At 41.5% G+C, this 26,864-nt stretch overlaps 1 long non-coding RNA gene across 1 annotated transcript in view; it reads left to right on the forward strand.

The window, feature by feature from the left end:
* LOC141571357 (uncharacterized) overlaps positions 1-26,864 on the forward strand; it is a 385,925-nt gene that overhangs the window by 275,669 nt on the left and 83,392 nt on the right. The window contains exon 4 of the long non-coding RNA XR_012496116.1: positions 3,726-3,799. This is a non-coding gene — a long non-coding RNA (uncharacterized LOC141571357). The remainder of the gene's footprint in view (positions 1-3,725; positions 3,800-26,864) is intronic.

Below are 26,864 nucleotides of genomic sequence, written 5' to 3' on the forward strand. Positions count from 1 at the left end.
GAACCCGCCGCCTCCCCGCCATACATATACCCACCGAGAACCATTGAGTCAGTTGGATGAATCAAGGCATCTGACAAACGAATATAGACAAACTCAGAAGCAAATTCTTGTTCCCTTATTTACTGCCTGTGTCGTCTTCTTGGGCAAGGAACTTAACTCCGTCTGAAGCTCAGTTTCCTCATTGGTATGGTGAGATGGATGATATGCGTGAACCAGGATGTGGGAACACACCTAAGTCTTCTATACGTCAATCCATGGAGGTTGTGATTCTCATCTGTGTCCTAAATCCAGCATCTCCTCCTCAAACGAGCCTGTGGAGGCCCAGAGCATGGACAGGGTGCTCTCATTTCCCCAGAGTCTGGAAAGAAGGAGAGCTGGAATTCCATTCCAGCCAAACATCATATTATTAATGCTGGGCAACTCTTTCCTAATAAAACCCCACACCATGTAAACACTAGTATAGTTTTCAATTTGTACTCAGATTAGATGCCAGGAGTGTTTGGTTCCATTTTATTTTATTTTTTAAGCGAAACCTTTACAGTGGATTTGAAAGCGAGCTATTTTCTGCCTCTCTGGAGAAGTGTAAGTTTTGGAAGGCGAGTTTCCCTGGAATGTTTCAGCTTCAATCAGGGTGGATGGAAAAAAAAAAAAAGAAAGCTGGTTAAATCACATGATAGAATTTCTGGACCCAGATTCATCAACTCAGTTAGGAAGTGCCCTATGGAGTGAAATATGCACAGAAAGGAGGCTTTGTGTCATTCTAAAAGCTATTTTATGTCCTTGGAAAAACAGGTGGGTGTTTATATTCGTACCCTTTTGAGTGTTCTGTTTTAAGCCTCACACACTGCAAATGTATCTTCAAAATCACCCCAGGGAAAAATCTTCCTATTGGGGAGGAGGGCATAGTTCTCAACTCCCCGCATCCTCATGTCTGTGAAGTACAGAACTCACATTATTACTGTTACTCTTGGTGCCAACAGCAAAGACCTCACATCCATTGAGCATCTTCCTGTTGGACTCTGGAAATCCAAGAATGAGTGGTAAAGTTTTCTACCCTGAGGGGCCCACCACCTGGCAGCGAAGGTGAGAGGACAGATCTCAAGGGAGAAGAGACCCCAAAGGAGGCTCAGCCTAGACTTCCTTTTTCCTACGACAAGGAATTAGGTCTCAGGGGGCTACTTGGAATGGAGAAGTGGTTCTCATTCCCGAAGCTCTGAAGATAGCTGAGCTCTAAGCTCTCCTGAGAACCCAGGGACCAAGGCACAGAGGTTCCTGTTACAGAGGAACCTGAGACCAAACTTCCTGTGTGCTTGACAGTGTGTTTGCAAATGGTGGAGACTCTGAAAGAGGGGGTGGGAGGGAGGGTGGTGAGCTGACCTGTGGGGGTGGCTGACCCAGTGCCATTGTCACTGTTTAGGGAAAGGGGCTGGCAGAAAAATCAGTCCTGGGGGAATAGGCCACTTCCTGCCCAGGGCTGGTCTCCTGGAAAGTGATGAAATGCCCAGCAGGGCCTCAGCCTTCTTGGTGAACTCACCTCCCATCCATTCCCAAGCACCTGGTAACCAGTTCACAGACATCCTCTGAGCACTATTCTGTGTTTGGACTGGGCTGCCTTCTCTTCTCATTCCAACTGACCCTGGGTCAGGCCTTCGATTCCTCCAATTCCAATGACCATTGCAATTCACTTCTGCAATGGATTCCTTCAGGTTTATCTCCAGCCAAGACCTCTTGGTGGAGCAGCAGGTTGGTCTATTCACCAGCCTCCTGGAAATCTCTGCTTTGAAGCCCCTCAGGCACCTTTGCCTCCAAGGGGAAGCCTCATCTGAGCTCCCAGCAGAGATAGGGGCTTATCTACTTGCCATCGTACTGGGCATCCCCCAGCTTGTCTTAGGGTTTGTCTATTTGTGCATATCTCCACGTCACTGTGCATACCCAGAAGGAAGGAAGTGCCATGTCCGATTTACTTCTGCTGCATCAAGACTTAGCCAAGGAGGTGCTCAATGAATTCTTCTGAGGCAAAGATTCTTTATTGATTAGGGCTCTGAAAAGAAGGCAGTGCCACGGGAAGGGATCTTATACCCACAAATGAGTATATGCCAGTGTATGAATTTAAGAAAATCTGTGAAATTAAAGCTGTCACAAGTGAACCCTGACAAGTTCCACCTGCTTTTCTGGGACAAGGAGGTTTACAAAGCATGGCTTGCATCCCCTTCCTCCACCCTACTCCTTTCCACCTGCCACTGGAGCATACAGGCCCACGGTAGACACCTTGCTAAGGAGGCTGTGGGCCCAGGGCAGGACCAGACCTCCCTGAGTTCACGTTCATTACTGCTGAACCATCTCTGCCCTTTCCCTCAGGGTACAGTGAAGAACGAGGAGGTGGAGGGGGTCAGTGGGCATTGGTGCTGATTGGGAAGACCATTTCCTGGCCTTGGTGACTGAAAAACGATGTTTAAGCGTCAAGGAAGGAATCATAAGGTGAAAACACATACCCCCCAGACCAGAGGAAAAGCCTGAACTTGCCCCACAGCAGGAAAGGGAAAGTTGATTGAGTCACTAAGATTCCCAGGACAACTGGTTGGGATTTGACAGTCAGTGGGAGTAAGGAGCCAGCAATTCCTGCCAGTAGTACTGGGCCCAGAGTCAGAAGCCACCGGTTAGGGGCAAGAAAGGTCTTTCAAACTAGGCCTTGGCAGAACACCCAGAGAAATTATTCGGAGACCCTCAGTGGTGCTTTGAGAACTTACCTCTGACCATGAGGGCCAGGAATCAGTCTTTGCAAAGCAGAGGTTTGCAGGGAAGTGGCTCTCTTGGTTTGCTCATTCTCAGTACCATGCCTCTGCATGCAATTGCCAGGAGGGCAATACCTATTTGTAACAATTCTTAGGTGTGGTGGTAGAGAGAGTCTCTAACTACAACTAGGAAGACAGCAGAAAGGTTTTTACTAGGAAGGTTGAATTCGCACTATTGAATGAAAACTAGACATGTTCCTCTATAACAAATATACATATATATGGCATTTGCTATGTGGCAAGAACTCTTCCAAGTGCTTTATAAATATTAACTCATTTAACCTTCAAAACATCTCTATGAGATATGTACTATTATTACTGTCATCCTACAGATGAGGAAACTGAGGAACAGAGAAACTGAGGAAACTGAGCTCACCCAGCTCAAAGTGGCAAAGGCAGGATTTGAACCCAGGAAATCTGCCCAGCATCCATGAAATTAGTCAGTGTACCCTGCTTCCTTATATCCATGATAGATATGTATGCATAATACATTTTCAAGATGGGATTTAGATATTATCTCCCAAATTCTTCCTCAGTAAAGGATTGATTAAAAGCTTTAGCCAGGTGAGCCCAAGTGTTCAGAATTTACACAGGTTATGTGCGGGTTTTCCTTCTTTGTTGGTGGACCCTCCTTTGTGGTTTCATCATTCTTACCAGCTGGAGTCTATACCCCCTTTGTCTTAGGGTGTTTATTTTTAGCTTTTGAAACCTGGCATTCTGCTACTCTGCTCACAGAGCACTCTAAGTCCCAGATCATTTTTTCAGTGATATAGTATGCCTACGGTCTGCTTTCTCCAATTTCTCTGAAAAATATCTACTACATGCTATTACAGAATGGGTTTTCTCTGTGTTTCATAACCTTGAACTTCATGTTTTTCTCCAGTCATGACATTCCATGTCTGACCGATTGTCTCTGTTTCCCATGTGCCGTAGGTGCCGTGGGTGCCATGGGTGCCAGTGTGGATGATGTGTCTGTACCTCTGTGAGTCTGCAGCCAAGTCCCTGCGGTGAGTCTGGGGATAGAGCATGCCAAGGACAGGTGGGTGTGGGACCAAGGAGAGTTAAGAACAAGTGGGGACCCATGGGGCACGTCTGCGCCTGTCTGTTATCATATCTTATCATGACTAACTTCTGGAAGTGATAGCTGCTGCTTCACCTTGGTCTTCCACATCCCATGCAAGTTCCTCTTGTGGCCAAGTTTCTCCTGGAACCGTACGACGAAAGGGATTCTGGGAAACCTAATTCCAGCTTACCTGACTTGGCACAGCAGAATGAAACATGCTGTTGTGCTCTTGTAAGATTTTTCTCTCAGCCACATTGGTCACTGCTGGGTTGGAGTGAGGTGGTGCATAAGTAAATAATCAGAAGTCTACCTGTTGAGCATGCCATTGGAGCAAGAGTAGTTGGATGGATGATTTTAAGATAACTTCTTCAGCTAAGATAGCTTGATGCATCCCCCCACCTGTACCCTGATGTGGCTGGCCCTGAGAATGGGGCCATAACTCTTGAGATCTCTTGGCTAGAATGCCCTTTTCTCTGGAAAGTGCTGGAATGAACACTGCCAATGTCTGTCTCTGTGACTCGGAGTTACTGAGAAAAATTTATCTTGAGGCTCTGCGTGTCGAATCAATACGTTTATCAAGTGGCCCAATCATGTATCTTCCTATGAAGGTATATACCAGCTCTTATTTGGTCAGGAGCTCTGATTTAAATTAAGTAGAATAAACAAAAACTTGCCGAGTGGCTAATAGTTAGAATGTTAGCAGCTATGATGGCATGTCCAGAAAGCTAAATCTCTTCCAAGACTTCTCAGTGCTTCTACAATAGAGGTGAAAGCAGGACCCTTCAGTCTTTGTCTTGGGTATTTCTGTGAGCACCGAGGACCTCCAGATCTTAAAGCCAGGAGGGACATGCCAAGAGGGCTCAATGTGTGCCTTCTAGAACGTGAGGCTGGCATTCAATTTCCACCGGTATAGAAATGATATGACTCAAACCCCTTGCCTGGTGCCAGAGAAACCAACCATGCCCCACCCTCATTGTAGGTATCCACTTTGGAAGCAGGCCTGAACCATAGGTAGAGGGGAGAGGTTTTATACTGGGCTCAGCTGTAGTGTTATTATCCTGGACAGGACTTTTTAATTTTTAAAATGAGAACATTCTTGTGCATTAAAGTAACTGGAAAACTTATTATCCAGGAATGCCTGAAAAGGTTATGGGACTGACTTGTGTGCCCCTGCCCCACACACACACACACACACACACACACACACTTCCCTGAGGGTAGAGAAAGGACGTTTCATTGAGGCCTTGTTCATGAAAGGGGTGGGAAAAAATAAAATTGTGTTCTGCTTGTATCCATCAAATCTGCTCATCATGTAAAACAGTTACCCTTGCACTGCTTTATTCAACTTTGTGCAAGATGAAGGATCCATTTGGCTAACTACACACCATCTAAACCGGTAAGGTAAACTCTCTGAGCCTTCATTTCTCAGTGCAGGTGTGGACGGCGACAGTGAATACCTCACAAAGAACTTGTGTGCGTTTGAAATGAGACCATGCTAGACATTTAGTGGGTGCTCAATAAAATGAGGAACCCGAGTAGCAACCTCACTTCCTTTCATGGGCAAGGGGGCTCCCCAACTTACACAAAATGATTTGCTGCGTCTGGGACAAAACCTAGTGATTAGCACCATTTGTCATGTTGACCAAACAGCAATAAATGGCTCGAGTGCAAATTAAAACAAGCATTCTGTACCCACGGCTTGCTTGTAATGCTTGTCGCATCAGGGTTGGGGTGTAAACAGAGGAGTCAGACCCCAGGTCAGTGCTCTGATTTTGGGTGGAAAATGACTAGAAGTGACCGTGTAACTCTTTATCACGGAGGATCCATTCACACCAGCCTTTGGGGTGGGTCCACCTGGTTTAAGGGGAAAGGTCTAGAACTCTGGGGCAAGGAGGGTGGGCTGAGACACACACTCCTTCCGTGAGCTAAGGTTCATATTGGTTCCACTTCTTGGCAGAATGCCTGGGAAGCAGCAGAGTGGTGTGGCAAAGGGTGTGGGCTTTGAATTCCAACCACCTGCTTCATGTCCCGGCAATGCTGTGTGGTTTTCTGATAAATGAGATGGTGCCTGTGTAGAGCACTCAATAATGGTTCTTCTTTCTCCATCTTTTCTTCTTTGTCTTCTTCAAAATTTTCTGCAGTGCTTCCCTTTATCTTTCAGAGGCCTGACTCCTCTCAAAGACTCCTCTCTCACTTCCTCCGAATTTGGGCTCCCCCTTAATTGATGTTACTTTGGTCCCTGAGCCCCTCTGTTACTGGTCTTGTTTTTTTCTCTCCTGCTGCTTTCATTCACCCTCTTCCTGTCACTTTCTCTTCCTCTCTTCTCACCTCTCTCCTCCTTCTTGGTTTCTCCCCATTCTCTGCTTTCACGTGCACAGAGGCATTTTCTACACAGATATTTTTTCCTTCCATTTTCCTGGGCCATCTGGCTGCATTTCCAGGCTACCACCAGGCCAGCTCCCAGGGGAGAGGCAGGAAAGAAGACAGGAAGGAGAGCAGGCCAAGGAGTTGCCAGCGTACCAGAGAGACAGGAATTGTCTTGGGAATTCCACGACTTGATATCCTTCTGTCCATTTTAACCAGGACATGACCTGCCTATTGGGGAAGACAACTTCTATCTCAGATACTCAATCAATTAATTGACACACACACACAGATAAAATATAAATCTTAACAAAAATAAAAGCAGAGCTTAAACATCTCCATCCCTTGGGCTAGGAAAAACTATCCTCACATTTTGGCTTCTCCCTCTCCCTCTCTTTTTCTGCCTGTTATTCTCCTGGAAACAAGGATGGCCCTTTGTGGAGCGTAAGCAAGGAGACAGGTCATTTAGGATAGTTGGTGGCCAGGACTATTGCTTCAATCCCCAGTCCTCTTTGCCTGGCACTTGCCATAAAAACAGGCATTGCAAATTCTGACTGCAATGCAGTTGAATCGTATGTGTGGATATAGAGATAAGTAAGGGCTGTCTCGTTGCCCATCTGGCAAGGTGAGAGTTGGTGTTGTAAAGATTAAATGTGATGACATATGAGGAAGGCCTAGAGTATTACCTGGCACAGATGAGGGCTTCACAAATGCTAGTTTCCTTTACCTTAAATGGTAGACATACTGAGGAGTCACAACTCATGAGCTCACGGCAACTCCGAGGTGGGAAGGGCCTCCCACCCAATGTAGAAACCTGATTCCTACGGTGTGGCCTGAGAACTACAGGTGCAGGCTCTGCTTGATCCCTCCACTGACGGGGAACTCAGACCCTAACTCCCATGGAAGTTTTGGTTAGCTGTCATTGCTAGAAGGTATTTTTTTACATCTCATTACTTCTGCTCCCCTAGACTTACCGCCAAACTTATCACCAAAGCTAGAGCCACAAGTTCTGCTTGTTTCCCCTTGTGGCAGCCCTTCTTAGCTCTGAGGCCACTTCCTGTGACGTTTTGGTGTCCCTTTTTGAGAGTAGACATCTACAGTGTGCTCAGGCACATCTTAAATGACTCAATTTCCTGACCGCTGACTTTCGTGGTGTCTGAAAGGTAATGTGATACAATCGAAGTGTCAGGCAGAGACAGGGCTGTGTGGGGAAAGCTGTGTGCTGACTCTGGCAAGTCACTTCTCGGCCTCTGTGTCTCAGCTTTTTAATCTGTACAATGGGGGTATCAGTGACATAAGCAAAGTGCTGAGCACAGTGCTGGGCCCATAAGAAGATAGTAATCATTGCTTTCCTGTCGTGCTCTTCTGGACACAGATGATTGGCCCACATCACTCTCACAGTGTGACTTGGAAGGGAAAATGGCACTTCGGATTGGTCTACATTGGACCCCAGCAGTGGACAGCACTTGCTTCTGTGGTTCTGGATCTACTTCATCAACCATCAGCTTGTGGCAGCTTTGGTTTGCAGTATCATACACGTCCCCAGCCCCACCTCCCTGCTGGGTGGGGAGCACGTGTCATCTTTGAATCATTTTGTGTGAATAGAAATTTCCCTCCTGTTAGAGTCAGTTCCATTCACCTTAGGACATAATATTCCAAGCACAGTCTGCACCCACCATTCCCTTCTTCTTTTCTGAAGCAGTTGAGGTAGGGTGGAGAAAACCACCAGCGTTCGTTTAGCAAACAGGATTGCAGACAAGCTCCTCTCTCGGAAGATGAAGAGTGCTTAATTCTATCCATCCAAACAACGGATAAATCCCAAACGTGAAAATATTATCAACAGGCAATAGAAAAATTACAGCCACAAATGAAAGAAAGGAACCTGGTCATCCTTTTCCAACTTTCCTTTCATATTCACTTGTATTTGTACACTTATTTGGCCCCTGTGAGTGTCAGCCAGGTGGTAGCAGGTGCCATACGTTTACAAAAGAAAAGACTACAGAAAAACTTTGTATTGAGAAGACTCTATCCATCGACTTCATTGTTTCTGTCGGTAAAAAAAGGTGTCAGTAAATTGGCCACAGCTCTTGAATTCCTTGGTCCCTTTGAGGAATGCCACTTCTTTGGAAATACTGACAACCTTTGTGTCAGGGAGGTCTGTGCAAATTCTTTCAAGCACTGCCTCTTAGACGCTTAAAAAAAGAAGTGACCCTTTCCAAATCTTCATTCTTTCCACATTTGCATATTCTCTTTTTGTAATGGCCTTCATTTGCATATATTTTTAAGGTAAGAGGTCATAAGGATTTCATGTGGCAATCTTTAGTTTTTCACTTATCTTCATATCGTAAAGAGTTCTTAGTGCTACTGCAAAATCTTTACAATGATCATTTAAAAATGAATATATTACTTCACATGGATGAAGAGTACTGTATTAGGTTTCAAAAATTACTGCAAATGTATAGCTTAATACAATATAAATGTATGATCTCACAGTAGTGTAGGTTAGAAGTCTGGGCCTCACAGGCTAAAATCAAGTGTCAGTGGCCTGGGGTCTTATCTGGGAGAGAATTTGCTTCTAAGTTTACTCATGTTGTTAGCAGAACTCACTTGCTTGCCATTCGTTCGTTGCAGGGCTGAGGTCCCATATCCTTGTTGGTTGTCAGCTGGGGCCAGCCCTTAACTCCTGGCGGCTTCATTCTGTTTCTTGCCTGCTGGCCTCTCCATCTCAGAGCTCGCAATGGTGCATTGAATCCTTCTCATAGATGGACTCTCTCTGACTTCCCCTCTGCCCCATTTCTCTACTCCAGCAGGGAAATTTCTCCGCATTTAAGGGCTCACATAATAGCCCTGCGTCCACTTAGAGAATCCAGGATAATCACTCTATTTTAAGATCCATGTCCTTAATTACATTTGCGAGGTAAATCCCCTTTTTCATATCATGTAACATATTCCTAGGCTCCAGGGACTAAGGACTGGACATCTTTGGGGCGGCATTATTTTGTTTACTGCAAACACGTAAGCTAATCATTACCTGTTGTTGGATACTGAGACAGTTGGTAGGTGTTTTATTTATTCTTTGTTTATTTTTATAGATAACACTGCAGTGAATGCTCTTGTCACTTAGTTTTGGTGTCAATAGGCCTCGTTGCTTAGATTAACTCCTAAGGGTGGGATTACTAGTCAAAATGACGAACATCTTCATAATTTGGTATTTATTACCCTAATGCTTCCCCAAAGAGTTGCACCTGTTTATATTACTACTGGTTTTCGGTTGAATCTGTTCACCTCTACCTTCTCCTTAGCTGAGTGTTAGCACAAGCTGTAAAATAAGATCACAGAGTGTTCTATTAATTGTGCATTTTTGTCTCCCAAATAAACTATAAACAAACAAGGAACAAACAAATTTGAAGACAGGGACCATTGTGTCTCTTACCCTGAGACAACATCTCAGGGAATGCTGAGATCTTAGCTGAAGGTCATGGGTGTGCTTGATCCAGTGTATGGCAGCTTGTGACGACTAATTGTGTACGTCTCTTTCTAACTTTGCATTCAGTGATGACAAGTCGGTAGCTTAAATCAGCCGTGATGGGAATATTTACACCGTGGAAATTGGCAAACACTACAAAATAATGTTACTTTTTATTTTTCTTGAGAGCTATTGGTTGATGGGTAATCAATGTGTCTTGGGTTTTGTAGTTGTCCTTGGGGTTCTAGGAATTCACTTTTGGTGTCAAACAGATTTTGGAGAGCACAATTTGAAAAGGAATAAGAGGGAAGAAAATATTTTCAGACAGCAGCCTGGTATAGAGGAACCAGAACAGATTTGGGAATAAGACAGACATTGTTTCAAATACTGGTTCCACAAAACTATTAACTTTGGATTTGAGGCAAGTTGACAAACTTCTCTAAATCTCAGTTTCTTTAACTGAAAATGAGGAAATTCCATGTACCTACCTCCTAAGGGATTTGGGGTGATTAAATAATGCATTGATATAAGTAATACAAAAGGTATACAAACAAAAATATAAGTTATGATAGTAAGTATAAATCCCTGAAGTGGTTGTCAACTCACTCCTATGTCAACTAAATAAGTGGCTTGATATTTTACCACACCAAAAATGCTGTTATTCCTACCTTACATTTGGGCTGCATTTGCAATATCCAGAGATGTAATGGTTAATACATTCAGCAAGAATAAAGCCTCTAATACCCATTCTCTTGCTCCAAATTCTAAAGGAGATTATAAATTGAGGACCAAGATGCATGTCTCATTTGCATCAAGGCCCTGGGTACTACCTGAATTAGTTTTCTTATTTCGCAACCAGTCATTTATTCGAAATATTAATTGAGCTGCTACATTTTGGGTAGCAACAATACCCCTTTTATTTCTATAGCACTTTAGAGCTTAGAAAATCACTTCACACCCATGATTTTATTAAAACCTCATAACAACAAAATGAGTTAGGTATTGTTATCCCCATTCTAGAGATGAGGAAACTGTGGCTCAGAGGAGAGAAGCCACTTTTCTAGGGAAGCCCAGCTAGTAAAAAGCTGTGATATCAATCATTCCTTCACCATGAGTAAGAACAAGTATGCCTTGTTCACCACGTGAAAGCAAAGCCACTCACTTGTGTCAATTAATTTATAATGATGATTAATACTTGCACAGCATACTTGCTGTTCATGGAAAGAATTCACAAAATATTTCTTCAGGTACTATCTCAACTGAGATGCATGAAAACCTATGAGGTACAAGAAGGAAATATGCGGCTGAGACAGAAGAAAGAGGACATTGACTGATATAACTTGGGTTTCCTAGAACGTTGAGTCAGAGGCAAAGCTCACGTGGCAATGTTTCATTGAGAAGTAATCCAGGGAAGCAAAAGTGAGGGGAAAAAAGGGAAATGAGACAGAGAAAGAGGAAAAGCAAATACAAGATGATACTTTATTAAGCTGGCTACAGCTTCTCAAGGATACACAGTAGGTTGCTTGGCCATGTAGGAAATCTTAGAAAGGAATAACTCTGACTCGGTCCACTCAGGATTTCCTGTCTCCTGACTCTAATGATGGACAAAATCCCTCTCAAGGGCATTCACTCCACATTTCTGGGCTGTGTTACTCACCCCTTCTGGTCAGTCACGGGGGAGGCAGGAGCATTCATGGGCAGGTTAGGTTAATCCTGAGGCGGCTCTTACTGCGGTAAGCACAATATAAGCCATGTTGAAATCTGGCCCTTGCTGTGGTGGGGAGAGTAAGGTGATTGTCAATGTCAGGGGACAGTGTGACTGTGACTGGACGGCAGCTAGGTGGTTTTGTGACCATGAGCATGTTAGCTTTCAATGGAGGACAGGCAGAAATGAGCGGACCTGGCTGGGCCACACAACAGGTTCGAAATATATAAACTTTTTCATTTCATCGGTACCATACTTCTGAGAGACAGATGTTGTTCTTCCCAATTTTTCACACGGGACTCATTGAGGGTAAGAGTTGGGATGGGGACTAACTGCAGGGCTACAGAGCTGCACAATCTGTGCTCTTTCTTGCTTAATTTCGTAAAGTATGAATTGCTGTACTTCATTATTTTTGTTAATTTTTTTTTGCAAAAAGAAAATTGGAGAATTAAGCATATTTATTTCACCCATATTCTAAAGTCATAGAAAAAGAGAGTAGTCATCACACTGCTTTCTCTAAGTAGAAAGGTGTCTCTGAGATTCTTGCTCCTGACCCTCGTTGGGACCCAGGGCCTAAGTGTAGATAAGCTCTTGCTGGAAGTCCCTCGCATGCCCTTTGCAATCATTACTGTGGACAGGCTCTTCCTGGGGCTCAGCTTCCTCCCTAAGCTGTCTCTTCTGCACATGCTCCCTGGCTCAAACAATGACAATGACCTCACCTAGGATTCTGCTGCCATACACCTTCCAGATTCAAGAATCATCATTCTAAGATGCTAATCTAGCTAAATCACTCTTCTCAGAAAAATACGTCCATTGCTCCAAAGACGAAGTCTGAGCCACTCAGCTTCCATGATTGAGTTCTTGATTTCCCTTCTCATCTCAGCTCTTAGAACACGTCCACTGCACAAATTTTGTTGGAACATACTGAAAGAACGTTCATGTATGTTCATGCTTATGTGCCCCTTTTCATACTGTTTCTCCTTCTGAAATGCTTTTTGCCTTTGTCCTTTGAGAACTTCTGTTTATTCACCCAAACTCTCCTCAAATGTTTCCTCTTTTCTAAAGTCATCGATGGCTCCCCTGTTCAATCAAACCAAAAGTTTCAGAATTTATACTTTCCTAAAGCTTTATTTATACCCCATCCAGTAACAATGATCACAGCATCTCATTATATATTTTGTTCATTTTAGGTGCCTTTTTCTCCCTCTACTCGGGCAGGGACTATATTGCATTAAACTCAGTACCCATGGTGCTTGGTGTAGAGAGTGGATCATATGAGGAACTCAATGACTGTTGGTTGACATGACTTAAGTCTCTAGATTCATCCTTGGGTTGTCTGGCCCTTTAACTAAAAACAGATGCTTGTGAATTGCCATTTTTGCATTTTGGGTCCTAAGACTCAGTATGCATTAAAAAAAAAAAAAAAAAAAAAGAGTCCTCACAGATGCTCAGTGGTTACTCCAGCACCAACCTATTATTTGATGTATCTTTCATCCCAAAGACCTTCAAATCCACTGCAGATGTAATTTTAATTATCAAGTGATCACTTCTTCACCTTAAGGTTACATAGCTATTTCCTTGAATAGTTGACTAAATATAAATCCGCACATGTGAAAGGTGAAACTGTATCAAGCAAGGCAAAGAAAAACTATCCAGGGGCAAAAATCAAACAGTTCCAGAACTCACACGAGAAGGACACACGTTCCAGTTTCAACTAGTTACAGTGGAGAGACTTCACTGAACACACAGAACAACCAATAAAGGCACCACAGAGGTCACTTCTTAGCAGTAGGACACCAAAGACAGGAAGGAAGAAATGGAAATACACTTTTGTAAGATTATTACATCAAACATGAAATAATAAAACATTTTTTCCAATAGAGACAAATACAAACTGTTATAGGTTAATATAAAGATATATAGTTAAAGCTAACATGACCACTGAAAATTAAGCACTGGAGGAGACAAAATGTAATACAAAAGCTACTAAATTAACCCAAAAGAAGGCTGGAAAAGGGGGATAAAAGGGACAGAGACCAGATGGGAGAAATCAAAACAAATAAGAAGGTAGGTTTCAACCCAAGCTTATCAATAATTTATATTACATGTAAATGGTCTGAACACTGCAATTAAAAAGCAAAGATTGTCACACTGTGTTAAAAGGCAAGATACAACAATATGCTGTCTTCAAGAAACACACATTGCATATAAAAACACATAACATGAAAAAAAGTAAGACGATGAAAAAAATGTACCCTAGACTAAATATGTTAACACAAGGAATAGTACCAGGGATAAAAAGAAATGCCTTCTAATGGCAAAAGAGTAAATTTGTTAGGAAGACCTAACATTTGCAAATGTATACACACCCAACTACAGAACTTCATGAAGTTAAAACTTTCAGAATTAAAAAAAAAAAGGAATACACAAACTCATAGCTATTATTACAGTATTAAAGACTTCTATCTAAGTAATTGGTAGGATACATGAAAAGAAATCAGTTATATTATAAAATACCAAGCAACACTATCAACCAAATTTACATGATTGAAAATCATGGAACATTACACAAAATAATGGAAGAATACACCTTTTAAGTACACATGGAACATTCACTGATATCCGCTGTATTGTGGACTACAAAATGATTGAAACCCACCAAGGCATTTCAATCCTACATATATTCTCTGATCTCAGCAAAATTAAATTAGTGACCAGTAACAAAGATACCTGGAAAAATCTTCCAATTAAAAAAATTAAACAACACATTTCTAGATAACTCATTGGTAAATAAAGAAATCACGAGGAAAATTAGAAAATATATCGAACTGAATTATAATTGCAAGAACCTAATATTTGTAGGATGCAGCTAAAGAAACACTTTAGAGAAAATTAATAGTTTTAAATGTTTATATTTAAAAAAGAAGAAAGATCCATAAGTGTTGTGAAGGGTCTGAGATTTTCCCCTATTTGCAAGCTAACAAATGAGCTGCCACAGTTTCAAGAATGCTGGCAGAAGACATGACACTCCTATATCAGAAACAAACAAACAAAAATATGCAGCAATAGCAGTAACCAGAGTATCAACATTTGTGATAATTCTGGAGTCCCAAATCCCATAGGACGATGAAGAAAGGGTCAGATGACACCCAACCATGCAATGAGTTGCATGACAGGAGAAGAAACCCAAACTTAAGAAACCTGGATCTTTTATAATGGATAGTAGCTTATGTGATCTTTGCTCCAGAGGGAGACATAGCATTTATTATACTGAACAGTAAACACACCTGCCTTTGCTTTGGCAGGAGACACTATATTCTCCACGACTGTTTGCCATACAAACATCCTGGAAAAGATAGTCCAGAACCAAGGCAATTAGTGCTTCTGCTTGCAAGATAGGCAGAAACATGAGACATCCATGGAGAACTATCTTCAACAGGGTCTAAACCAATTATCTAAACTTCCATTTTAAGAAATGAAAAACAAGAGTATATTTAATCCAAAATAAGCTGAAGGAAGAAAGCAATAAAGGTCAGAACAGAAACAAGTAAAATAGAAACAGACTAAAACTAGCAAAAAAAAAAAAAAAAAAAAAATTAAAAGCTTGCTTTTTGAAATGATCAGTAAAATTAATAAACTTTAAACTTAAGTGATCAACATAAAAAGAGAGAAGATGGAAATTATCAACACCAACAATAAAAGAGGGGCTGTCCGTACAGATCCTATGAACATTAAAGCACTAATAAGTTTATATTATAAACGCTTTTATGGAAATAAATTTTACACCTTAGATACAATGAGCAAATTAATAACACACTATTAGATTTTTTTATTGCTGCTGTGACAAATTACTACAAACTTAATAGCTTAACACAACACACAAATTTATTATCTTAAAAGTTCTGGAAGTAAGAAGTTTGAAATGTGTCTCACGGGGATGAAATCAAGATATCAGCAGAGTAGCATTCCTTCTGGAGGATATTTTCCAGCCTTTAGAGGCCACCTACATTCCTTGGCTCATGGCCCAGTTCTTCCATCTTCAAAGACAGCAACATTGGACCATGTCCTTTTTATGCTGCCATATCCCTGGTTCTCTTTTCTGCCTCTCCCACTTGAAAGAACTCTTGTGATTGGATTGGGGCCACCCAGATAATCCAAGATCATTTTTCCATCTCAAGATCAGTATATTAGCAACCTTAATTTCACCTGCAAATTTACTGCCCTTTGCTATGTAACACAACATACTTACAGGTACTGGGATTTTGATGTTAGCATCTGTGGGAGGCCACTGTTCTGCTTACAAGAAGCAGAGCAAGAAGAAATGCAACAAGAAGAAATAGAAAATATAAATAGCCCTACGTTTACTTAAAAAATGCATTAGTGATTAAAAATCTGTTCACAAAGAAAAGTCTAGGTACAAATGGTTTTTCTAGTGAATTCCATTAAACAATGAAGGAAGAAATACCAACTCTACAAAGTGTTTCATAACATAGGAATGAAGAGAAGACTTCTTACCTTATTTTATGACTCCAGTATTGTCTTAATATTAAGACAAAGATATTAACCAGACAAGATATTAAGAGAAAAGAGGCTAGTATTTAGAGAATAATATATATGGAAACTAACCATTTGGGTTTGCCTGGGGCTGTCCCAGCTTTAGCACTGAAAATCCCATGTCCCAGGAAACCTCTCAGTGGCAGACACCCTACACAGTATCCTTAATGAACACAGACACAAAAATCCTTAGCAAAGTATTAGAATGTTGAATTCAGCAATATGTTCTAAATGTAGTACAATGTGTCCCAGTGGAGTTTATTTCAGTAATGTAGGATTGGTTTAACATTCAAAAATCAACAAAGGGCATTTAACATATGAAAAATGAATGAGAAAAACACATAATTTTCTCAATAGATATAATACAATAGATATAACATAAATAATATTTGACAACATTCCACACTCATTTATGATTTAAAAACTCTCAGCAAATTAGGAATAGAAGGTAATTTCCTCAATTTGATAATGACCATTTATAAAAACCTACTACTTACATCATAATTAATTGTAAAAGATTAGAGGTATTCTCCTCTAAGACCAGGAACAAGGCAAGAAAATCACCACTACTGTTCAAACTTGTACTGATAGTCTTTTAAAAATATATAACAGATATCTATAATAATAAATACAATAGTAATTATAACAAAATATATGAATGACTTCTACACTGAAAACTACCAAGCATTGCTGATAGAAATTTTAAAAGATAAAAAAATAAAAAGAGGTATACCATGTTCATTGATTGGAAAAATTAATATAGGGTTTCAATTCTCCGCAAACTGATCTATTGATTCAGTGTAATCACAATAAAAATGTCAAATCTATTTTTTTGTCAACTCTAAAATGTACTTGAATACACAAAAATCTAGAGTAGGCTAAATAATTTTGAAAAAGAACTAACTACCTGGTACTTAATATCAAGCTAGAATCAGTATAGCATTGTGTCGGCATAAAGATAGACATATAGGTTAACAGAATGAACTAGGGTATCCAGAATATGTGGTTGATTGATTTTCAACAAAATGATCAAGGAACTCCAATGGGGAAAGGATAATTAGACAAACAGCCCCAATTTTTAAAAATGTGCAAAAGCTTTTAACAGACTTCGCAAAATAAAATACAGGAATTATAGGAATGAACAATAATGACATAACAACATTAACCATCAGAGAAATGTGAATTGAAACTTCAATGAGATACTGCTACACATTTCACTAAAATTAAAAAGACCAACAATATTAAGTGTTGGTGAAGTTTTGGAGCAACTGGGAATTCTTATACAGTGCTGGTGGGAATGTAAAATGGTAAAAAAAACACGGGAAAACTCTTTGAGTTTTTTTCTGTTTTACAAAGTTAGACATACAGTTACTATGTTGACTTAGCAATTCCACTCCTAGGTATTTCCCTAAAAGAAATAAAAAAAATATTTTTCTTCAGGCTTGTAAATGATTGTTCATAGTAGTTTCATTTACCAGACCTCAAAATTGGAAACAATACAAATATCAACTACTGGTGAATGAATAAACAAATTATGGTATATCCATAAAATGGAATACGATTCTGTAATGAAAAGAAACAAAAGTACTCATGCAAGCAAAAAACATGGAGGAATTGCAAGAACATTATGCTGAGTAAAAGAAACCTTACACAACAGAATATAAACTATGATTCCATTTACCTTAAACTCTAGGGCTGGTAAAAGGAAGTGGATCAGTACTTCCTTGGGGCTGGGACTAGAGGTGGAAGGGGGCAAAGGAGCACAAGGGAACTTTTTGGGTTGATGGAAACGTTCTTTATCTTGAGTGGGGTTGTGACTACATGGGTGTGTGCACCTTGTCAAATCTCCTCAACCTATACACTTAAAATGGATGCAGCAGAAAGGAGAGTGTAGGTCCCCAAGCTTGGTACAAACTGAGTTGTCTGAGGCTGGAGGGGGTTTCTGACCACAGCTTAGCCTCTGCCACTCAGACCACCTCTGGTGCAGCCTAAGGGATGGGGCTGAAGTACAAGTGGGTGAAAATGTAAAAGGCTAGTCAGGGATTCCTCTGGGACAATGAGCAATAGGGAATTGGCGTTTATGACTTTCTCTGCTTGGGAAAGTTGGAGGAGCAAGTTAGATGGGGTCCAAAGCAAGGTAGACCTGGCAGCTTAAGAGCAGAACAGAAAGGCGGTCTCCAGAGTGGGAGGAAGAACAGCCTGCTGTCCCAGGTATAGTAACAGTAGAAGCTGTGACAGATGTCTGAACCCAGGCCTCAGAGCAGGCAAAGAGGTGAACAGCAGACCACCGCAGGGCACTGGAGAGACTTGCCCTCGGGCCTCCATGATGGTTGGTGGGAATTTGAAGGGGACTGAGAGTCTAGGGACAGAGCCAGAAAAAAATTGACAGCAGTGTTTACTGTGATGGAATGGTAGTTCCTAGCTGAGTGAGCCTTCGCCAACCCATATGGGGCAATGAAAGATTCTACTAAGAACAGGCAAACAAGACTGCGAGGCTTATGAAAACGACAGATTTGAAGCACTTTGAAAACACTAGGTGATAATTTAAATAATTAATGCACTAATTGATTTCAGAACAACAAAGCAGTTACTGTAGATTTATAGGGTCCCCCAAGGCGTAGGTCATATAACCGTATGGTCCAGCTACTGGTAATGTAAGTCCAGACATTGAGAGTATGCGTTAGAGACATTGGTATCAATTGTCAGTGGACTTGTATTTTTTAGCTCTTTTTCCCCCTTTTTTATAGGAGGCAATTTTAATATAAATCTACAAACGTTTCTGAGAACACTTGAAAATTCAAAATAAAAAATTGATCACTTACCATACAGAGTTTGAGAAGCATTGCCACAAAACAGAAGCTGGGAAACTATAGCCCACAGGCCAAATCCAGCCCATCTGTTTCCTACAGCCGATGAGCTAAGCACGTTTTTCTAAATTTCTTTTCTCTTATTTTTAAATAGTTTTTAAAAATCAGAAGAGGGAACCACACGCTTCGGTGCAGACACAGCCAACTCCAAGAACCACATCACACACAACCAGTCCTGAAAAAGGCACGGAAACGGCACCAAGGAACCCAGATCACAAGGATGCAAATTCCTTTGTTTGTTTTAAATTAAAGTTTATTGGGGTGACAATTGTTAGTAAAGTTACATAGATTTCAGGTGTACAATTCTGTATTACATCATCTATATCTCACATTGTGTGTTCACTACCCAGAGTCAGTGCAAAAGAATGAAACTGGACTGCTATCCGTCACCATGTAGCAAAATTAATTCAAAATGGATCAAAGACGTAAGCATAAGACCTGAAACAATAAACTGCATAGAAGAAAACACATACTAAAACTTATGGACCTTGGGTTCAAAAAGCATTTTATAAATTTGACTCCAAAGGGAAGGGAAATAAAAGCTAAAATAAATGAATGGGACTATATCAAACTTGAAAACTTCTGCACAGCAAAAGAAACCATGGATAAAACAAAGAAGTGAATTTTTTAAGGGAGTGGACCCCAAGTTCCTGGCACAAGAAGAAGGGCCTGAAGAAGATACAGGATAACAACCCCAAGGACATGAGTGCACAGGCTGAGGCCATCAAGGCCCTCGTAAAGCCCAAGGAGGTCCCAAAGGGTGGCAAGCTCAATCGACCTGTCTACATCGCTCGCCCCAAACTGGGAAATGTGCTGGTACCCATATTGCCAAGGGTTTCAGGCTCTGCCGGCCAAAGCCCAAGGCCAAGGCTCAAACCACGGCGCTGGCTACAGCTGCAGCTCTGCCTCCAGCTCAGGCCCAAGCCCCCACCAAGGCTCCAGAGTAGAGGCTTCTGTCTGCCCCTATGAGGACGGGAGGGCTGGTGGGACCTGGGCTGCTGTCTGCATGGGGCTGAGGTCCTCCCGTGCTATTTGTACAAACAAACCTGAGGCAGGATCTGTCCAAAAGAAAAGAGAAACAGAAAACTCTGTGCCATGTGAAAAATCAGGAAAAAAAAATCACATTTCAGTGTGCATAAATAAAATTTTATTGGGACACAGCCATGCTCATTCATTTACACATTGTCTATTGCTGCTTTCAACTCCAATAGCAGAATTGAGTAGTTACAATAAAGACCACTGGGCCCACAAAGCCTAAAATACTTACTCTCAGCCCTTTACAGAAAGTTTGCCTACACCCTACTCTAGAAAAAGTTACAACTCACAAGCCTGCATCCTGGTAACTCAGCTGTTTGAAAATCATCAAAATGAAAGTGTTTCTAGGAAAATTGTCTTTATAAGCTCTGGGCTGATCCCAATAGGTCAGCACCCGGTTCAGTCCCCCTAACTAGAGTCTGCTACGGTCTCGCTCATTGCTTTCCATTGGTGTCCCGTGATTGCCAGCACGTGGCTTGGCTCAGCACCGGCTCCTGAGGAAAACTGCCTGCTGCCTTTGTTGTTCTGGGCATTCCCATTCACGTTTTCACCAGGCCTGACCCTGCCTGGCTTGTAAAATCTGATGGGATCTCTGCCCAAGGAGGGATGGCTGAAGGCGGGGGAAAGTGCCACTCAAAAGAGGTGGTAACATCTGAGCAGAGGGCAGGCTGCACCAAGATGGGTGGCACCTCGTGCCTGCACGCCTGGGCTGTGATCGCTTATTCCTGGATTTCCTGAACATGAAACTCACACACAGCGTGAGACAACTCATTAGCATTCCCAGCAAAGTTGAACAGTTCAAGCTTCTTGAGAGTCCAGTGTTTCCCTAGGAAGAAATTTGCAGGGGGGATGGTGGCGCTGGGGGTAAGAGACTTCTCCACATGAGCAGGAACGTCGCGCTGGGTATCTTGGCAGGAGCTGAGCTCGGGAAACAGTTTCATTACCCATAAGCCACATGAGGAGGAGTAAGTAGATGGCAGAGCTGGGCTTTGGCTCTCGGGTGCTCGCCCAGTCCTTGGATGAGCAGGGAGGCGGCTGAGATGCAGTAGAAAGAACACCGTGCTTGATGCCAGAAGGACATGCCAGTACTTACCAGCTGCTTCATCTGGGGGCCATTTGCACTGCCTCTTGGAGCTTTGTATGTGAGGTTCTATCCAGTCCATGGGGCAGTTGGGAGGGTCACAACAAATAAGGCAAGGGAAGAGTTTTGTCAACTGCAAAGCCCAATGCGAATGTGAGGTGTGAATACAAGGCCACTGGTGAGAATCATTCCTTTGAGTGCCCTGCAGTGCCCAGGGAGCTACTTTAGAGTTAGGATAGAGCCAACGGTCCTTTGTATGAAAACCATTTTAGGACTTTCTTCAGGTTAAATGCTCAGGTTGTAAGGGACCTGAAAGCCCATCCAATCCCATCCCATCCTTACCCCAGCCTCTCTGGTATATGGCTTCCTCGCTGCAACATCCTTGCTAGATGATTTGCCAGATTCTGCTTACATCCTTCCAGGCATGGGGAGCTCACTCCTTGACAAGCCAGGCCCCTTTCATGTTGGCTTAGCTCAGGCCATTGGAAAGTTCTCATTATTGGGCTGAAATCCACTTGTTGGGCTTTTACTTATTGATCCCTTTTACTGTTTGTATCCCTTGGGTCCACTGAGAACAAATCCAACAAATGCAATCTCCAGCTCCATAAGAACCAATCCAATTTCCTTTATAAATTACGTGCACTTTCATAAGTCTTCACCTTTTTTTGTTTCTCCAAAACTAGCTACTGTCAAGCGTATTAGTTTCCAAACTCCTTAACACTCGTGAAAAATATCAAGGGCTCCAAATAACTGTTTTACGTGGATATATAGCTACTGATATTTATCTTATTAGAAACTAAAACCAATAAATTTAGAAAATTATTAATTCACTTAAGAATAAAAATAACAAGCCCATTACATATTACCATAAACAAAAATTTTTATGAAAAATAACTATGGAGTCCCAAAAATGTTTGGTGGGAAGAATGTCTTTACTTTTTCTCTGAATCTCTTTAATACCTGGCTTAATAGAAGACAGTGGGGTTTTCATATTGGTTTCTTCATGCAATCTGTTGCCATCTATTGTTTTGGTTGGCATGTATAAAGAAAATCTGGCTTCACATAGATATGTAATGGGAAAACGGGGGAGTATTTTAATAGCATTTTTAGATAACTATGGGTATGTCATGTAATCTTTAGAAATCACTGCAGACCTGTGAGAATGTTTAGAAAGGTAAATATACCTAAGAATTATTATGAAAATAATTTTGACCTCATCGACTCCTGTATCCTGATATTCCTGAAAGGACCCTTGCTCGGGCCCTCATTGGCTGGTAAATCTGATCCCCAAATTTACCTCTTGGGAAATGAAGTGTTCTGACTAGATTAGGCTCAAGGCCCCTTTGAGCTCTACCATTCTGCAATCTGATGATGGTGGAGAGCCCTGAAGGGGGGATGGGCATTTGGTAGCAATGGCAGGTGTGTGACAATGCTCCTGTGATAGTATTGCTGTGAAAAATGACTCACAAAGCTGAGGTGTCATTTCTTTTCATGTAGAGAAGGAAGTAGATAAGCTGGGAGTGATTCTGATACATAGGTACCCTATCATGTTGCTCTGATCAGTGATAATAATAAAAAATGTTAAAATTAGTTGTCTCTCTATAAGCACTAAGAAAATGCCCAGGTGAATGTGGAGATGTCATAGCTCTAAGACCCACCTTTACTCTGTGACTTTCAAACTGGCTCCCTGGGGAGGCCAAAGGCATCCTCGGAAAATTATGCATGAAGGATTTAAACCAAGTGTCTATTCTGGGCCATCCATACTTCAGGTGGATTGACTGATGGGTGGTTTGTTGCAGAGGGAAAAGTGGAATGTTTCCGTCTCCTGTATTTTTCTGTTCCACACGTAGACTTTTATTCTCAGGTGCACATGTGACCCCAGTGTGGCTGGGGTTGGGCAGGTTCAAATAATAGTGACCACATTCCCTTGGGTGTTCCTTCTCCATGCTGACTCTATTTGCCTATAGCATTTGCTTCAAGCCTGTGCTCCGGGCTGGTGGACAGTATTGTCTCCTGTGCGGCCTAATAGAACTTTCTGCGATTAGGGAAATGTTCTATATCTGTGCCGTCCACTATAGCAGCCCCTGGCAACATGTGGCTACTGAGCAAATGAACTGTGGCTAAGGAACTGAATTTTCCATTAAAAAATTTAATTACCATACATTTGATCCCTTTACCAAAAAAATTTAATTACATATAATGAAAATAGCCACATATGTTGAACGTTACCAAATTGGACAGCGTTGCCTAATCTTTTCCATGACTGAAAGTTCTCCATTTTTGATAGTACTGTCTCTTTCTCCTCACCAAAGCCACTGTTTGAAACTCACCTGGGTCGCCCCACTGATTGGTGGCAAGAATCCTGGACTGGCATTCAGAGGCTTGAGGGTCCCTTGTGTGGGGCCCATAGATCTAATCTGTTTTCTCACAGCTGCTTTGCTTTTCAAGAGTGAGTTTGTTAGATAATCCACTGGGCAGGTAGTTGGCCTCCTTAGCTGCTACCAATATTTACATTCCTCCATGAAACATCTTACTATTTATTATTATCTGAAGCAAGTCTCGGGGAATCTTCCCATCTTTCTGAGCTACCTTTTCTTAAAGCTTCTCCTCTCCCGCATTTGAAAATGTGTCTCCTTTTAATCTGAAGCTGATTTCTCTTCCTGAAGTATCATGAGGGTGGCCAGGTCCACTTTCCCCCACGGTCCTGTCTCCTTGATGTCACTGACAGGCTCCCCTGACCAGCCAGAAGGACATGCTGTGTCAATTCCCCTTTGAACTGCTGCTCTCTAACCAGGCAAGAATTTAGTGTCTGCTTTTGCCAAAACAAACATCTAGAAAGCCAAAACCTTTCTTAGACCCAAAGTGTTTTTTCCTTCTGATATGGATTCTGACATTTTATTAGTTGCTTTGGTAAGTTATATAATTTTGGTAAGTTATATAATTGCTTTGGTTGCTTTGGTAAGTTATATAATTTTATATAATTGTCCTTGTATTTCAAATCATACTGTGACACCCCTCCTTTACCAAAATGTCTCTGAGAAAACTGACTACTGAGGGAAGGGAATAAAAAGAAAACTAGCATTTAAATGAGCATCTATTTTACTTCAGGGCCTATTCTTAACACTCACCTAACATGATCTGATTTAATTTTCAGAACAACTGTGTTTTGCAGATGGGGGAGCAGAGACTGTGTGTATACACACACAGACACACACATAGTCCATAGGAATACACATAGATGCAATAAAACCAGATATTAAGAAAAGCAAGGGAATGAGAATATAGGATTTAAGGTGATGGTTACTATGTGTGAGGAAGGGCAGGGGAGGGAATTGATAAAAGGACTACGGAGTTAGATGAAGGTCATTGTCAAGGACCTAGTTTTAGTTTTGAGAGGTGGTTTCATGAGTACATGCATTATTTAAAATAACTAATTAAATAGCTAATGAAATAAAAGTGGGCCATGCAAAAACAATGACCGAAATGTGTCATGAACCACTAGGATTAATTCAGTGCTATTTACCTCTTGTCCAATAAGAACAAGTCTCTAAAGGTAGTTGCCACTGGCTTTACATAATAGGGCTTATTTCTCATGTACATAAAAATCTCATGAAGGTCTAGAGGCTCTCCTCCATCTTGTAGTCACTCCAACTCGATTATGTGGCCTCCAATGTCAGCAGGGGCAGAGAAGGACAGAAGAAACACACTGGCCTTTAACAATTTCAGCCTGCAAATACCATATGTCATGTCTGCTCACAGTTCATTGGCCGAAACAAGTCACATGGCCCAGACTAATTGTTAGAGAGGCTGGGAAATGTAGAAGAGGAAATAAATATTTAGTACTGTCTCTGCCATGATTTTCCCCCCTTGTTAGCATAAAGATGAATGATTCTGGGTAAGGTTCTATTTTTATCCATCCTTCCTGTGAGCTTTAGTGGACAAGGTAGAAACCTCAAAGCAGCTTGGGTTTAGAGTCAAACATATCTGGGTTTGGGTCTTAGCTCTCCACTAAATGACACAGGTAAACACGAGAAAGTCATGTTCCTTCTCTGAACCTGTTTTCTTATCTGTAAATTGGGGATAATAATCTAAATGTTACAGGTTTAGTGTAAGGGTGAAACTGGCCAAGGCGGTAAGGTGTCCACTAACACCTTGGAATCTCAGTAATTGACTAAATGGTAGCAATTATTACTATGCAAAGCTACTATGAGGTCATTGTTCAAGTTACTTAAATCTCAGTGTAGCTTGAGGGATTGTCAACAATATCTTCCTTCATCATTGCTTCAAAATAAAACCACCAAGCCCTTGGTAGTGTTGCTATCTTGAATAGATTCTGTCTAGAATGAGGGGGGAAGCATCTATGTTTGCCGGAAGACTCAGACAAATGAAATAGCTATCTTTTTTGACTGTAAGTAGTCTTAGGATTTGTATCCTCAGTAAAGCAAGTAAACATATTAACTCCAGAATGGTCTTCAGGAGACTCGTGGTATTTTTTTCAGAAACGCTGTTTTAGTCAGGATAAACAACAAGGGGATGCTGCCATAACAAACATGCCTAAAATCTCCAATGGCTTAACACCACAAAGTTATTTCTTACTTATGAGAAGTTCACTTAAGATCTAGGAGACTTTCTAAGCCATTTCCTCTCCACGTAACAGTTCAGTGTTCCATATGCAAGCAGTTCCCACTGTCCTGTAGCTACACTATTTGGAAAATACCACCTTTTCAGTTGACGTGGCAGGGGAAGAGGTGCTGGACGTTATGGTATTGGTTGGCTAGGAAGTGACACTTATTACTTCTATACACAACACATTGCCCAGAATTAGTCAGATAGCCCTGCCTGACTACAGGGGTGGCGGAGAAGTGAATCCTCCCTTATGTCCAGAAGAAAAAGAAAGCTAAATAGGGGTGACCACCAGAAGTCTCAGCCATACTCTGGTTCTCCCCAACTTTCACTATCAAGACTGTCTTTCATGAACAAGGACACAGCAAGAAAGTCGTGTGTATATAAGGCATACTACATAGTTCAAATGCATCAAACTCCTTACTCCTTAAAATCTTTCACATATACTGCTTCCATATCTCTGTTTATGTTGCTCCATTGGTCCTAGAATGCACTTTCCTTTCATTTTTACACTTTCAAATTCTACCCATTTTTCAAGGTTCCCTCTTAAATTCCTCCTCTTTCCTTATCTTCTCCTGTGTTTAGTTTTTTCACCTATCCTCCTACAGCACGTTAGCCTTCTCCTGAGATCCTCTGAGCTGTTTGTTTTTACTCTGTCTCTGTCTCTCTCTCTCTCTCTCTTTTTTTTTTGTTCAAACATTTGAATGAGCCAAAGACAGAGTAGTGAAAGGAACATGTGGAACTTGGAATCACAATCAAAACTTTAAGTCCGAGGACCAGGAAGTGTAACTGTATTCTTTACATGGGTAAAATTCTGCCTGCCTTTTAAAGTCACAATTTGGCTGAAAATCAAGAAGAATATGAGCAGAGAAGCAAGAATAACTTTTCAGAAGAAGCTCTGCCGTGGACTTAATGATTACACCACTTACTCAGGTCAGTCACTTCATCTGGCTGGATGTCTGCTCCACACGTAGGACAGATGACAATTGGCAGCCAGCTACTACTGGCCAGGTGGGCCAAACAGTGAGACCCAGCTCTACACCAAGATAGCAGCTCCTGGCAATCATGAAATATCCTTTGGAAAGTGCCATTCCTTAACCATCCAAATGAAATGCACTTGTTGATCATAGCAAGAGCTGGTATCCAAGTAGTTTGCTAAAGATGTCAGTGTTCTTGGGTTTCTTATACTTTTGGGGTCAGATGCAGAATACCTGCTGGTGACCAGTCTCTACATAGCTTTCTCAGGGACACACATTCTTTTCAGCAACATTTCCAATGAAGGTTTTGCTTCATGGGATGTGCACTTTGGAAGTG

Source organism: Rhinolophus sinicus, linkage group LG04 (assembly GCF_036562045.2).
Source record: "Rhinolophus sinicus isolate RSC01 linkage group LG04, ASM3656204v1, whole genome shotgun sequence".
NCBI classification, from domain to species: domain Eukaryota; kingdom Metazoa; phylum Chordata; class Mammalia; order Chiroptera; family Rhinolophidae; genus Rhinolophus; species Rhinolophus sinicus.